The sequence below is a fragment of the Monodon monoceros genome, unplaced genomic scaffold, assembly GCF_005190385.1.
Source record: "Monodon monoceros isolate NGI ecotype Baffin Bay Population unplaced genomic scaffold, NGI_Narwhal_1 Super_Scaffold_15, whole genome shotgun sequence".
NCBI classification, from domain to species: Eukaryota; Metazoa; Chordata; class Mammalia; order Artiodactyla; family Monodontidae; genus Monodon; species Monodon monoceros.
This window is the reverse complement of record NW_021703771.1, coordinates 45,278,875-45,295,030: the sequence shown is the minus strand read 5'-3', so window position 1 is coordinate 45,295,030 and position 16,156 is coordinate 45,278,875. Positions and strand designations below refer to the sequence as shown.

At 35.9% G+C, this 16,156-nt stretch overlaps 1 protein-coding gene across 6 annotated transcripts in view; it reads right to left on the bottom strand.

Moving 5' to 3' along the window:
* DSE (dermatan sulfate epimerase) overlaps positions 1 to 16,156 on the bottom strand; it is a 135,275-nt gene that overhangs the window by 90,993 nt on the left and 28,126 nt on the right. For 4 of the 6 annotated variants that reach the window (XM_029223724.1, XM_029223723.1, XM_029223728.1 and 1 more), the window contains exon 4: positions 13,434 to 13,612. The gene's annotated coding sequence lies outside the window, so the exon portion shown is untranslated. Of the gene's footprint in view, positions 1 to 8,655; positions 8,906 to 13,421; positions 13,613 to 16,156 lie in introns of those variants that run through there. The other 2 variants (XR_003793692.1, XR_003793693.1) reach the window with 2 other exon arrangements.

Genomic DNA, 16,156 nt, shown 5'->3' with positions numbered 1-16,156 from the left:
CTGAGAAAATGTGGGAGAAGTCAAGACCCTGCAAGTTCTAAAAGTGATTGGCTTATCCAGGCTTCTCTCAAGAAAGCTTTTGTGATATGAAAAAGAGATTCAAGTTCCTTTCTCTGAAGAATGAGTTCTGATATAATCATGCTTCTTTAAAAGAAGTTTTTTTGCCAGGAATTCCCTGGCGGTCCAGTGGTTAGGGCTCTGTGCTTCCACTGCAGTGGGCCTGGGTTCGACCTCTGGTCGGGGAACTAAGATCCCACAAGATGCATGGCGCGGCCAAACAAAAAAGTTTATTGCCACAGAAGTTAGAGAGTGGAAGGTCTCTGCTCTGTGAGGAAGTAAGTATATTGATACTACATTGACCTTCATGCTAGTCCTCAGCTAATCCCCTTGAACAGTTTTTATTAATGCATTTGAAATGGCCTGATCACTTTACAATTTTCTTATTATCCTATTTCTTTAGGACACATTAAATCACTTTGAGATAGAGAAAAAGTAAATTATAAAATTTTTAAATGAAACAGATTTGGGTGACTTAATCTCTTAAAGTTTATGAGCTCAGAGTAATCTTTTAAAAATTTTATTCATGTAAACATGAAACAGAATTAATATATAATCCATTCTTCTTAAGGCAATAAATAGGTGTGGAGCTTCTAGTAATGAACACTTGAGGAGACTGATAAATCCTCTCTCCAAAAAGCAACCATAGGGCTAGATAAAATCGACAAAAACCATCATTGTAGCAGCACTCTGAAAACTGACCAAAGGCATACAACAATCTGTGAAGTGTTTAGGTTTGAAAAACTGCTGAACTTAGAGTAAGAATAATTAGAATCTGTGCCATTCTGTCCTAAAGCTGCTCCCACCCTGCCCTGCTCTCCTATTCCTCCCCTGCCTCCCACTCTGCCCTCAGTAAGGACAGAAGTTTTGTAGAGGCAGGGCAGCTATGAGGACTGGCAGGCTCTCCGTCACCCTGGAGTGGTGGCAGACAACCACTCCCAGCAGCATTCTCAGTGAAAGTGATCATCTCACTTAGGTGGGTGAACAAAAAAAGCTAAGAGCTCTACCAGTCTGAGCTTGTGGTCACGGTTGAGGCACATTCTTGGCTGTGTATATGTGGTGACTAGAGTGGGCCAAAGATAGTCACCCACTCCTAGCCAACCCTGGAGCTGTGTGCATGCACAGAGGAGATAAGAAAAGGCCCAGTGTAAAGTAAAAGCTGGAGCTGGAGCAGACTTGGGAACAGCCTGAACTTTGAATGAGCTCCCCTACACACACAGAGGTTCACTGGCAGAGGACAGAAGTCTTATGGCTTAAGGTGTTGAACACAACCTCTGTCCAATCACTCAGCCTTTTGTAGACAAAAGGACATCCTTAGGAAACCAGGCTTAGAATAAAAATAACTCTGTGTGTGTGTGTGTGTGTGTGTGTGCATGTATGTGTGTGTGTGTGTGTGTGTGTGTTTGGGGGGTGTAGATACACTATATACATACATATATAACTCTGCTCAGTTTTAAAATATGTATATACATACATAGATATATATGATATATATAATGTATAGATACATATAGATATACATATATTCTATATTTGTATACATACATCTATATATTTTTTAAACTGAGCAGAGACATCAGCACACGCAAATGGCAGAGGAGAAAATTTTCATAAATTTAGCCCAGGCAAGTTACTTAAACAAGCAAACAAAAATCCACAGCAAAAACAACCTTCAGAAGTAAAAAAAAAAAAAATCAGAATCCAGACTCATTGAGATATATTGTCTAATACATCCAGTTATGTAGAGCTCTGTGGCACCATGGATAGAACATGGGACTTCTAATATGTCCAGTTTTCAACAAAATGATTATGAGATGTGCAAAGAAACAAGAGTGTGTGCCCTATATTCAGGAAATAAAGCAGTCAATAAAAACATTCTCTGATTGCCACCAAATGTTGAATCTTGCAAACAAAAACTACGAAACGCTTATTCTAAAAAGCAGCTATTTAGTTCAAAGAACTGAAGTAAACTATGATTAAGAGTTAAAGGAAAGTATGACAGCAATGAACCCACAAATAGAAATGCTTAGTAGGGTGACAGAAATTAGTAAAAAAGAACCAAATGCATATATTCTGGATTTGAAAACTAAAATAAAAAATTCACTAGAAGGGCTCAATAGCAGATTTAATATGGCACAAGAAAGAATCAGTGACAGATTGGTAGAAACTATCCAAACTGAAGAACAGAGACCTGTGGGACAACATCAAGTGTGCCATCATCCAAGTAGTGGGAGTTCCACAAAAAGAGGAGAAAGAGAAGAGAGCAGAAAAATATTTGAAAAAATAATAACTGAAAACATAACAAATTTGAGTAAAAACATTAATCTGCATATCCAAGAGTCTCAATCAACTCCAGGTATATAAACCTTCTGCATGAAGCTCTCCTCCCTGGTTTTTTGTGGTTGTGTACTCTCATGGGTCCCCTCACACATCCATGACTATTCCTCTTGTGTACTTGTCTTTCTCAATCCTTTTTGTCTCAGTGAATGTATTTTAAAACCCCATGCAACTTATCTTTCTATACTACACACTCTCACATAGAAATTCTATCCATTTCCAAAAACTATCAGTAAAGAGACTTTCAAAACTTATAACTTCTGTATTTCCACTGCCTGGTTAAATACCTCTTCTTGGGTATTTCACTATCTCCCTAACTGCAGAATGGATATTCTTCTGTTGTTCCATATTTCTATAACAGCATTAGCACTAAGAGTGGGCAACAGGCAACCTGAAACCTCAGTTACCTTTGACTTTCCATCTCCCCCAATTTACTCAGTTGTTAAATCCTACCAATTCTACTGACAATTGTCTCCTTCCTAGTCATTTCCACTACTACTTCCTTAGTTAAGGATTTCATTACTTTCTCACCCAGATTGATCCTACAGCAATAACTGGCTTTCATGACCCTGTTCTTTTCTCTTTAATCCATCCAAAACACAGTAGTCAGATTACTATTTCTAAACCATAGCTCTGATCATTTCACTCCATGTTAAAACAACAAAATGATGGTTTCCCATGGCTCACAAAATAATATCTGAGTTTGTTAACAGAACATTCCTTTCGAAACTATATTTACCACTTCCTTTCACCAACCTCCAATTCCAGTTGTGAAAAAAAAAATTTTGGAGACTGTTTTCAATTCAACTGAAATAAACCATGAAGTTTAAAAGAGAAAAAGGAAAGTTTATTTTTGAAAAAAACATGAAAAAAAGATTATTATTTGTGGGTGAGTGCATGTTCCCTGACAACTTGTAAATGTTCTAAGTTTTATCATTATGTAAGTTCTTGGAAGCGTAGAGTAGCCACATCAGCTATGGGAGAGGAAAAGTTTGGGACACGTGGCCATGGGATATGGTGAACAGATGGATGGGGCTGGGGTGGAGGATCCCATGCTGGGCTTTTTCAGCCAGTTATAGACAAGAAGACCAACTAATTTATCTACTGACAGGAGCAAGTTACTAGTAAATGGATACAGATGAACAGAGATTCTAGCACAGGGCACATGAGACAAATAAAGATTAGAGGAAATATTTCTGGAATACTCAGTTTTGCTATTTGTAATCATAGAGGAACGTACAGTTCCAGATGGACCTGGGCAAAGATGTCTAGGAAAGCCCTCAGAGGTCCAGACACACTAGACAAGGGGAAGCTGGAGAATCTTGATTAACTGGCAAGAAGCTGCTTTGTTTTATAAACATGCTGCTGCGTGTACAGTACTTTGCTGGAAAATGGAAAAAGCTTTCTATCACTCTACAGCTGTGTGCATAGAATAAGCTACGTGGATTTTGCAAATTAGGTAACAAAAACCCTGCAGATGCTGGTTGGGTGTGGGTCAAGTTGTTTAGCTAAGCTTTCCACTCTCTCTGTATTTATGCCAAAGGCAATTCTTCGTTCAGTTTACGAATTATAACGATTTCTGAATTTATAGGATCAAAATTTAAAACATTTCACTATGAAAGGATGCATGTTAATTAAAGATAAATAGAGCCAGAAAAGTAAGGTTAATCAGGACACAAAACAGAGGTGTGAAGAAAAACAAAGCTCTTGTTTTACAGAAAGGAACTGATGAAGTTTACTCTCTGTGGTTATTGTTGTTTCTCTTACCTGACAGGATCAATGTAATTATAAAATTTCTGCTGCAATTGCTGAAGATAATCGTCACGGTTATACCAAATTTTATGATGTCCCCCCAAATTGCTAAGGGTGTTATTGAATACAGGAGTAAAAAGTCTCTATAAATCAGAGCAGACTTAACATACTTGATATCTTCAGAGCCACTTCTAAAAAATAAACCAAATCACATGGGACATTTTAGCTTACAAATAGTGATTAAGAAGTATGTGAAACCATTTCTTACCATGGGGTATCTGAAATCTCAGACTTCATCGAATTTTGTAAATCTTTAGCCTTTATTTGACCTCAGGACTCTCTCTAATCATCAGTAATACCAATGCTTTTCATTTTTTCCAGATTAACTCTGCAATAAGAGCATTTCTAATCTTAAATGATGAATAATGACACTGTTGAAAAATTTAGCTAAAGTAAATCCTGCACAAAGCATCTTTTCTTATATATGTTTTCCTCATATATATGAGGTACTGCATAGCATGTCAGTAGGGAGCAGGGGTTTCTGAGTCACTTTATTTAAATTTATGTACCAGCTCTACCGCTTATCAGCTGTGTGACATTGAGCAAATATTTATTGTGTGTGCCTCAGTTTACTTATCTGTAAAACAGAGATAATGATAGTATTTACACCTCATAGGGCTACTGCATTAACAAAGACAAAATCTAAACTTCGACATTATCAATATATCACTATCATTAGCTTATTCGCTTTACAGTCATAAATATTCACATGTATCACATAGTCATTAATGTTTTTGCATCAAAGACTATGAACTTAGCATAAAATACATACATATTTTGAGCACAATATAACGACACTAATAGAATTTGATGTTATTCTTTTCTTTAAAACATGCAAGTAAATACAGCAGACCACATGTCACTCAGGCATTTTAATATTAGTTTTAAAATAATGTTTCTTTCTTTTTTTAACATCTTTATTGGAGTATAATTGCTTTACAGTGTTATGTTAGTTTCTACTGTACAACAAAGTGAATCAGCATATGCATACATATATCCCTATATCCCCTCCCTCTTGCATCTCCCTCCCACCCTCCTTATCCCACCCCTCTAGGTGGTCCCAAAGCACGGAGCTGATCTCTCTGTGCCATGCAGCTGTTTCCCACTAGCTATCTATTTTACATTTCGTAGTGTATATATGTCAATGCTACTCTCTCACTTCGTCCCAGCTTACCCTTTCCCCTCCCCGTGTCCTCAAGTCCATTTTCAAGGTCTGTGTCTTTATTCCTTTCTTGCCCTTAGATTCATCAGAACCATTTCTTCTTTTTAGATTCCATATATACGTGTTAGCATACGGTATTTGTTTTTCTCTTTCTGACTTACTTCACTCTGTATGACAGACTCTAGGTCCTTCCACCTCACTACAAATAACTCAATTTCGTTTCTTTTTATGGCTGAGTAATATCCCATTGTATATATGTGTCACATCTTCTTTATCCATGCATCTGTTCTGTTGATGGATACTTAGATTGCTTCCATGTCCTGGCTATTGTAAATAGAGCTGCAATGAACATTGTGGTACATGACTCTTCTTGAATTATGGTTTTCTCAGGGTATATGCGCACTACTGGGATTGCTGGGTCATATGGTAGTTCTATTTTTAGCTTTTTAAGGAACCTCCCTACTGTTCTCCATAGTGGCTGTATCAATTTACATTCCCACCAACAGTGCAAGAGGGTTCCCTTTTCTCCACACCCTCTCCAGCATTTATTGTTTGTACATTTTTTAATGATGCATTCTGACTGGTATGAGGTGATACCTCATTGTAGTTTTGATTTGCATTTCTCTAATGATTAGTGATGTTGAGCATCCTTTCATGTGTTTGTTGGCAATCTGTATATCTTCTTTGGAGGAATGTCTATTTAGGTCTTCTGCCCATTTTTGGATTGGGTTGTTTGTTTTTTTGTTATTGAGCGGCATGAGCTGCTTGTATATTTTGGAGATTAATCCTCTGTCAGTTTCTTCACTTGCAAATATTTTCTCCCATCTAAGGGTTGTCTTTTTCTCTTGTTTATGGTTTCCTTTGTTGTGCAAAAGCTTTTAAGTTTCATTAGGTCTCATTTGTTTATTTCCATTTCTCTAGGGGGTGGGTCAAAAAGGATCTTGCTCTGATTGATGTCATAGAGTGTTCCGCCTATGTTTTCCTCTAAGAGTTTTATAGTGTCTGGCCTTACATTTAGGTCTTTAATCCATTTTGAGTTTATTTTTGTGTATGGTGTTAGGGAGTGTTCTAATTTCATTCTTTTACATGTAGCTGTCCAGTTTTCCCAGCACCACTTATTGAAGAGGCTGTCTTTTCTCCATTGTATATTCTTGCCTCCTTTATCAAAGATAAGGTGACCATTTGTGCGTGGGTTTATCTCTGGGCTTTTTATCCTGTTCCATTGATCTATATTGCTGCTTTTCTGCCAGTACAATGATTCATTGTACTGGCAATCAATTACTTGATTACTGTAGCTTTGCAGTATAGTCTGAGATCCAGGAGCCAGATTCCTCCAGCTCTGTTTTTCTTTCTCAGCATTGGTTTGGCTATTCAGGGTCTTTTGTGTTTCCATACAAATTGTGAAATTTTTTGTTATAGTTCTGTGAAAAATGCCATTGGCAGTTTCATAGGGATTGCATTGAATCTGTAGATTGCTTTGGGTAGTATAGTCATTTTTCACAATGTTGATTCTTCCAATCCAAGAACATAGTATATCTCTCCAACTGTTTGTATCTTTAATTTCTTTCATCCGTGTCTTATAGTTTTCTGCATACAGGTCTTTTGTCTCCTTAAGTAGGTTTATTCCTAGGTATTTTATTCTTTTTCTTGCAAGTGGTAAATGGGAGTGTTTCCTTAATTTCTCTTTCAGGTTTTTCATCATTAGTGTATAGGAATGCAAGAGATTTCTGTGCATTAATTTTGTATCCTGTTGCTCTACCAAATTCATTGATTAGCTCCAGTAGTTTTCTGGTAGCATCTTTAGGATTCTCTATGTATAGTATCATGTCATCTGCAAACAGTGACAGTTTTACTTCTTCTTTTCCGATGTGGATTCCTTTTCTTTTTCTTCTCTGCTGTGGCTAAAACTTCCAAAACTATGTTGAATAATAGTGGTGAGAGTGTGCAACCTTGTCTTGTTCCTGATCTTAGAGGAAATGATTTCAGTTTTTCACCATTGAAAATGATGTCGGCTGTGGGTTTGTCATATATGGCCTTTATTATGTTGAGGTAGGTTCCCTCTACGCCTTCTTTCTGGAGAGTTTTTTCATAAATGGGTGTTGAATTTTGTCAAAAGCTTTTTCTACATCTATTGAGATTATCATATGGTTTTTATCTTCAATTTGTTAATATGGTGTATCACATTGATCAATTTGCATATATTGAAGAATCCTTGCATTCCTGGGATAAACCCCACTTGATCATGTTGTATGATCCTTTTAATGTGCTGTTGGATTCTGTTTGCTAGACTTTGTTGAGGATTTTTACATCTATGTTCATCAGAGATATTGGCCTGTAATTTTCTTTTTTTGTGACATCTTTGTCTGGTTTTGGTATCAGGGTGATGGTGGCCTCGTAGAATGAGTTTGGGAGTGTTCCTCCCGTTGCTATATTTTGGAAGAGTTTGAGAAGGATAGGCGTTAGCTCTTCTCTAAATGTTTGATAGAATTCGCCTGTGAAGCCATCTGGTCCTGGGCTTTTGTTTGTTGGAAGATTTTTAATCACAGTTTCAATTTCAGTGGTTGCGATTGGTTTGTTTATATTTTCTATTTCTTCCTGGTTCAGTCTTGGAAGGTTTTGCTTTTCTAAGAATTTGTCCCTTTCTTTCAGGTGGTCCATTTTATTGGCATATAGTTGCTTGTAGTAACTTCTCATGATCCTTTGTGTTTCTGCAGTGTCAATTGTTATTTCTCCTTTTTCATTTCTAATTCTGTTGATTTGAGTTCTCCCTTTTTTTCTTGATGAGTCTGGCTAATGGTTTATCAATTTTGTTTATCTTCTCAAAGAACCAGTTTTTAGTTTTATTGATCTTTGCTATTGTTTCCTTCATTTCTTTTTCATTTATTTCTGATCTGATCTTTATGATTTCTTTCCTTCTGGTAACTTTGGGGTTTTTTTGTTCTTCTTTCTCTAATTGCTTTAGGTGTAAGGTTAAGTTGTTTATTTGAGATTTTTCTTGTTTCTTGAGGTAAGACTGTATTGCTATAAACTTCCCTCTTAGAACTGCTTTTGCTGCATCCCATAGGTTTTGGGTCATCGTGTTTTCATTGTGATTTGTTTCTAGGTGTTTTTTGATTTCCTCTTTGATTTCTTCAGTGATCTCTTTGCTATTTAGTATATTTGGATCATCTTTACTATCATTACTCTGAAGTCTTTTTCAGGTAGGTTGCCTATTTCACCTTCATTTATTTGATCTTGTAAGTTTTTACCTTGTTCCTTCATCTGTAACATATATTTTTGTCATTTCATTTTTTTTTGGATGGGTGGTGCTGTATTCCTGTCTTACTGGTTGTTTGGCTTGAGATGTCCAGCACTGGAGTTTGCAGGCAGTTAGATAGAGCTGGGTCTTGGTGCTGAGATGAGGCCCTCTGGAAGGCCTCACTCCGACTGATATTCCCTGAGGTCTGAGGTTCTCTGTTAGTCCAGCGGTTTGGACTTGGAGCTCCCACCATAGGAGCTCGAGCCTGACCTCCAGCCTGGGAACCAAGATCCCGCAAGCTTCGTGGCGTGGTAAAAAAAAATACAAAAGGAAGAAAGACAGAAAAAAGAGCAGTACAATATCAAGAAGTAAAAAACAAAATAAAACCAGAAATATAAAAAATATATTAGGAAAAATAGAACTATAATTGAAACAACTGCAATAAGGTAAAATAAAACCACAGCAGAAAAAAGAAAACAAAAGGGGTGGGGGCAACAAGCCAAAAAGGGAGATCACTAACAAACTATAAAGAATAAAATAAAATTAGAAAAATAAAAGATTTATTAGGAAAAATAAAAATATAAAAGAATCAACAACAATGAATCAGCAAGGTAAAACAATCCCAATCTAAAAGAGGAAAAAACAAAGAAAAAATATGTCTTGGTTATGAGGGCAGAGTTTAGGTGGGGGTGGAACTTAGGCAGGGGTGGGGTTTAGGGTGGGGCAGGACCTAGGCGGGTGCGGGTGACGTTTGAGTGTGGGGCGGGGCCTAGGTGGGGCGACGTTCAAACGTGGGGTGGGACCTCTGCTTAGGACCTGCATGTAAGGGGAGAGGCAGCACGTGGAAAGGAGGGCCTCTGGAGTGTGGGGTTCCGGAGTTTGGAGGTAGGGCCATGAGTGAGGGTGTAGGTGTAGGGCTTCGGTTTTGCGTGGCAGGAGGGAGGCTCCGAGGGCACAGGATTAGGCCCAGGATCCCAACAGGCTTCCCAGTGCCTAAGTGGACAGGGAAAGCACTGCCCTGTTCCCTTCTGTTCCTTTGCACTCCTGCCCCACCGTCTCCCCATTTCTTTATTTTTAACACAACTTTTATAAGTTATAACATTCAGATGAGCAAGATTTTGGCTAAAATTAATTCTATCACATCATTTAGCATCTTGTAGCTTGTATATCATCTCCCATTCAACTGTTTATATGTTTAGGTCATCATGAACCTTTTCAACAGCAATGTATTTTCTGTTCATATACTGCAAGATACCTATTTTTAGCTTTTTCTCCTATAAAAAGTTGACATCTGAATACAAATGTAGGACATACGCTGAACATAATTCTGAGAGAAATGTTTATGAGTAGGTGCACACAGAAGAGAAGAAAACAAAACTTTCAGTAAACTCTCTGGGTATAGTTGGTGAAACTTAGGTAGTATATGAATGAATAGAGCAACAAGAAGTGGAATTATTTGTGAATCACTTCAAATGTAAAGATGAAGTAGAATCCTTTATCTTTCAGAACATGATTTAGCTTTAATTCTGCTAGAAGGTAGTAGAGTCATTTCAATCTTTCTTTAAAAGAGATAAAATGGGAATTTGCCCATTCTGAGTCAAAGTGTCAAGGATAAAATTTCATTCATTCATTCAACAGACATTTGTGTGATATGCTGGGAATATAATGGCACAAAGATAAGAGATTTCTCTCAAAAATATTAGAATCTAATAATGAGACACACATATGTAAACAGATTAGTGCAATAATGTTCACTAAGTAAATACAATACATTAAAAGAAAGCAGCAACCGTAGAGATCAACACAGCAAAGAAATGAACTTCTTTCACAGATCACACTATTTTCTAAACTGCATTGTCTTATCTCTGGGTAAGCAGAAAATGCATGAAATAATGTAATTAGAGTGATATTTTAAAATTTGTAAAAAGAGAAATTTATTTATTTATTTTGAAAAAAGAGAGGATAGCATTTTAAAAGGATGCTTTTATAGATATACTGAAAAGAATATGGCGTTGAGAGTTGCAAAGACCTGGTTTAGATGCTGGCTCTTCCACTTAGTAGATTTATAGATTTACTAAAGATCTTTAGCTTTCCTGAAGCTCACTTTTCTTTTTTGTAAACTAGATATGGTACTTGTCCTGAAGGACAGTTGAGACACAGCACAGGTCAGTGCTTGCCATTTGAATGCATGAATGATATAAATACATGTTAATTCCATTCTCTTTTTATGGACAATTTATCATTTTTTCATTTTAACAGTGAATGAGAATTCTTGTTGCTCCACATCCTCACCCATACTTGGGATTATCCGTATTTTAAATTTTAGCTATTCTGGAGGAAATCTAGTAACATTTAACTGTGGTTTTAATTTGCATTTAATTTAATTTAATATGCATTTGCCTGACTACTAAAAAAATTAAAGACTTTTCTTATATTTGTTGGCAGTTGGGGTACCCTACTGTTGTGAAATGTCTGTTCTGGTCTCTTGCTTATTTTTCATTGGGTTGTTTTATATATTGATTTGTAGATGTTCTTTATATGTATGCTGGATACAAGACTCACATATATAATATATTCTTCTACCCTGTAACTTGACTACAGGTAATTAAAGGTGTCTTTTGATAAACGGAGGTTCTTAATTTTAACATGGTATAATTATCAGTCTTTTCCTTTTATTGGTACTTTTCGTGTCCAGTTTAATATAGAGACAATTGATTTATTTCAAAGGTGCATCTCCTTCTGGACTCTGATTTGTGCCACTGATCTTTTTGTCTATTCTCACCCCAATACTACACTATCTTAATTATTACAGACATACAATAAGTATTAATACCTAGTAGAAAAAATCCTCCTACTTTTATCCTCCTATTTGAAGAGTGTCTTGCCTGTACCTGGTCCTCTGAATTTTCATATAGATATCTTTAGAATATTTTTAAAGTTCCTTTCTCTCTCTCCTCATATACACACACACATACAAATACACACACACTGGGGACATCTCTGGTGGTGCAGTGGTTAAGACTCTGCACTCCCAATGCAGGGGGCCAGGGTTCAATCCCTGGTCAGGGAACTAGATCCCACATGCATGCTGCAACTAAGAGTTTGCATGCCACAACTAAGGAGCCCGCAAGCCACAACTAAGACCCAGCGCAACTAAACAAATACACACATACTTAAGCACACATATAAACCTACTTGGATTTTTATTGAAACTTCATTAAACCTAAAGGTCAGTTTCAGGAAAATTAACATTTTTAAATGCTGAGTCTTCCAACATGTGAATGTGGCATCGGGCTGCTTTAATTTGTTTTTTATGTCTCTCAGAAATGTTTTATGTTTTTTTCCCATAACTCTTTAATATGTATTGCTAGATTTTAAACATTTTTTGATACAATTATAAATTTTTTCAGTTTTATTTCCTACTGTTACTTGTCATAGAACTGTAATTTTTAAAATCTACAGGTAGATATTAGAATTAAATGAGCTTAACAAAGACAACCTTGTTAAATTCATTTATTCTAATATCTATCTGTAGAACTTTGGGATTTTACTATATACACAATCATATCAAATAATAGCAGTTTTATTTGTTTCTTTTAGTTATTCTTCTTTCCTTTCTACACTGATTAGGACCTCTAGCATAAGGCTGACCAGAAATGGTGATAATTCTCATACTTGTCTTATTCCTGATCTCAGAAGGAAAGCTTTCAATATTTCCATGGTGTCTGCTATTGGTGTTTTGTAGATAACCTCTATTAGATTAAAGAAATTTTCTTCTATTCTTAGTTTGCCAAAAGACATTTTTAATCATAAACAAATGCTGACTTTAATCAACTGCTTTTCTAATAAGATGATCATATAATTTTTTTCCTTTTATTCTTTTAATGTGGTAAATTCTACTGATTAGTTTTCTAATGTTAAACTAACATTGTGTAATTACAACAAACTCAACTTGTTCATGACATATTATTGTTTGTACATGTTGTTTGGTTAGCTGAAATTAAGAATTCTGATATATATGTTCATGATTGAGGTTGCCCAGAAATTTCTTCTTCATAATTTCCTGTTCATGTTTTGATGTCAAGGTTATGCTGGCCTAATAAATTAAGTTGAAGAGTGTTACCTTTTTTTTTTTTTTCTGTTCTCTGAAAAAGCATAAAAGATGTCTATTTGTTAAACATATGCTAGAGTTAAATAATGAAACTATTTGGATGTATATTGGAAGGTTTTAAATTAGAGATTCAACTTTTTTCAGTTGTTATGAGATATTCATAATTTCTATTTCTTCATGTCTAAATTTCAACAGGCTGTATTTTTTTCATCCTACTAAGCTTATACGAAATAGTTAAGACATGAAGCATACATTTATTAGAAATGTAATTATTACCAAAATCTATGGTGCATGAGAGCTGTATTTAAGGGTACTTCTACTTCTTATTAAAAGTTTGCCTTAGTAAAATGAACTGCTTTCTGGCATAATTTTCAAAAACAAAGTTGTGTTACTAAAAAGATCAAGAATGTGTTTTATTTCTTTTGAGTTAAAATGAAAAGATGGTTGCAGTGTCACACCTAGTGTATTTGACACCTGAGAGGGACCATTTTTAACACCTCTCCCCCTAAAATATTTTCAGTAATAATCATGAAATGAAATGAACAAAAAGTATTATGTCCAGAAAAGAAATGCAGACAGTGCCCATTTTCATTTATTAAATTTTACATAAATAATAATGCTAATTAAAAATTAATAAATGCAAAAAAATTAAGTTTTAATACGTTTAAGTACATTGATGTGTTTTTTGGAAAAAGGAGAAAAATATTCATACTTACATTTTGGTCCCCATGGTGGTGGTGATGAATAACTCCACTGTGCTTTCCGCTTTAAGCCTTCACTTTGGCAAATTTGTCAGTGGCTTTGTCAAATTGATCTTCACATAGTCATGGTCAATAGAATTGGTGTGGCCTCACTCATAGTTGATTGAAGGACACTATTTTAATTTCAAATGTTTCTTTCACATGAAGAAATAGATACACAAGTAATTAGAAAAGCTTTAAAATAAAGATAAGTTTATCAGAGTTTCATAAAAATCCCACTTCATAGTAACTTCCAGAAACTGCAATACTGTCCAGGTCTTTGTTCTTTGGGATCAGCTCTAGCAGCTTTCAAATGTTTCTGCAGTTGAAAAATTTCCACTAAAATACCTTCACCAGAAAATTCATCATAAATTTCTGTTATATTCAGTAAAAGTCTCCAAAGTGTGTAATGGTTACAAATTATTTGAACTTGCTCAGGCTCAGTTCATATCTCTAACTGCTGTGGTACTACTATATAATCCTGTGTTTAAACATAGATTCAAACTAAATTATAGCACAGTGATTATGAAAATGAAAAAAACAGAACTTGGCTGCTTATTCTTGAAATAAACATGTGTAGCTGAGTCCATGTCCAGAGGAGTTAGGTTTATTTCCATGTAGACTACAGTGTTTGTTAAAGAACAGGTAACCAAAAAAATGGTAATTCTCAGCTTACATATATATTATTAACTTTCAGTAATGGCAGCAGTTGTTTAGAATTTAGACCAACAAAAATTTTTTTTCAGAGAGAAGTAGTATGATTGGCATTGGTTAGAATTGTCAGTGCATAGTGATAATAAAAAGTAGGCTGGGGCTTCCTTGGTGGTGCAGTGGTTGAGAGTCCACCTGCCGATGCAAGGGACGCGGGTTCGTGCCCCGGTCCGGGAAGAGCCCACATGCCGCGGAGCGGCTGGGCCCGTGAGCCATGGCCGCTGAGCCTGCGCGTCTGGAGCCTGTGCTCCGCAACGAAGAGGCCACAACAGTGAGAGGCCCGTGTACCGCCAAAAAAAAAAAAAAAAAAAGCAGGCTGGCTTTTTATTATTATTATTTTATTTTATCCCTTTAAAATTTTCTGCATACAAAGCACTCCCTTATTGCCTATACTAGGTGTGGACCACTTGCACCATCCCACCTTTGGTACACCACAGGATGGATGAGAAAAATAATGAGGGAAACTGACAAGGAACATTTTTTTCCTTTTAACTAGCAGGCCAAATATGTTTTAGAATTAAGAGATTCCATGTAATTATAAGAGTAATAAAGTGGCTTGTTGTCCTATTTCTGGAAATACTCATAAATATACAAATTATATTTCCTTTTGCTCTTTCATTAGGCTTGTTTCAATCATTACACTGCTTCAATTTCTTATCTGCTGTCACTGACAGTGAAGTAATAGAATTAATCTGACGTAATGGGGTGGATAACCAACTAATATACTGAGATTAAAAATTTTGGTAAGGCAAACAAATCTCTGAAGTATTTGAGGTATTTCCTGGCCTTATCAGTCATTTTCAGAACCCTATTAAAAACTGAAGGGAGGTAAAATTATTCTGCTCAATATATGCACATCCTCTTGGATCTAGAGAGGAAATATCTGGGAAATGTAATTAAAAACTTGAGAATCATAATGTGAGTCTCAGTAGGCTGCAGCAAATGTTAAGTTGCCGGTTCACAGTTTAAAAAAGAAAAAATAACTTAAGATATGGTAAAATTCCAACATCCTAAGAATGTAGTATTGCATAAATTGTAGGAAGCAAAATGAAAACCAGCATTAAATCATTTTGCAGTCAGACTTTAACCAAAATGACGACACCTTTTATGTGTTCTATGCGTTACTGACAAATTTTATTCAAAGAACTAAACTACATGTTTCTTCATAGTCACAAAATAAATAGAAGAAATGTCTATTTGGTGCTTCCTGTTTGGTTCTGTTAATGGACGAATGTTCCCTCCTGCTGTAGCAATTGAGGATGTTTGTATTCTTGACCCCTCCCACAGGGAAGCAGGAAAGAACCTGAACTCTGATGACTAGCTGTACTTCTGGCTTTGATATACTGCTCTGGCCTCCGTGGAGGAGGAACAGACTTGAACTTGTACTAAAAGAAGTGAAAATGCCAATCAAGAGTCTGACTTTAGCAGTCATGTCTCTAAGCTTCTTGTGTAAGAACATAAATTCTTAATAACACACATAATGGTTTCAGTTATTCTCAGAATTAGGCAGATAAAATATACAATAAGGCATTTTCTAAAAACTATGTAAAATGGCCAATGAGCCCATACACCAATAATGGGCCCATTGATAATAAATAGAAATACTTACTGGGATCATTCTGTAGTCAAGTACTATGAGAATGCTTTAAAGTCCTAAACTCTAAATACCCTGTAATCCCAATGATTTCTATCCCTTGGACACCAGTTATGGTTCTTCCAGCAAATCATTTATCCAAGATCCTGATGATAAAATCCATCTTCCTCGGATTCTACCTTTTCTACAACCCCAACACCATACACCAACTTCCAGGTCACATCTGGAAGTTTAAATGTTTATTCTAACCCTGTCCCTTAACCTAACCCTCCTCTTTCTTACCTGTTTCACCTTGTGATGGAAGAAAGGGAGAAATCCATGAAACACCTATTTTAATTTTCTACTAGGAGATAATCTCCTGAAGTCTTTGACTCACCTCTTTTAGTACCTAAGA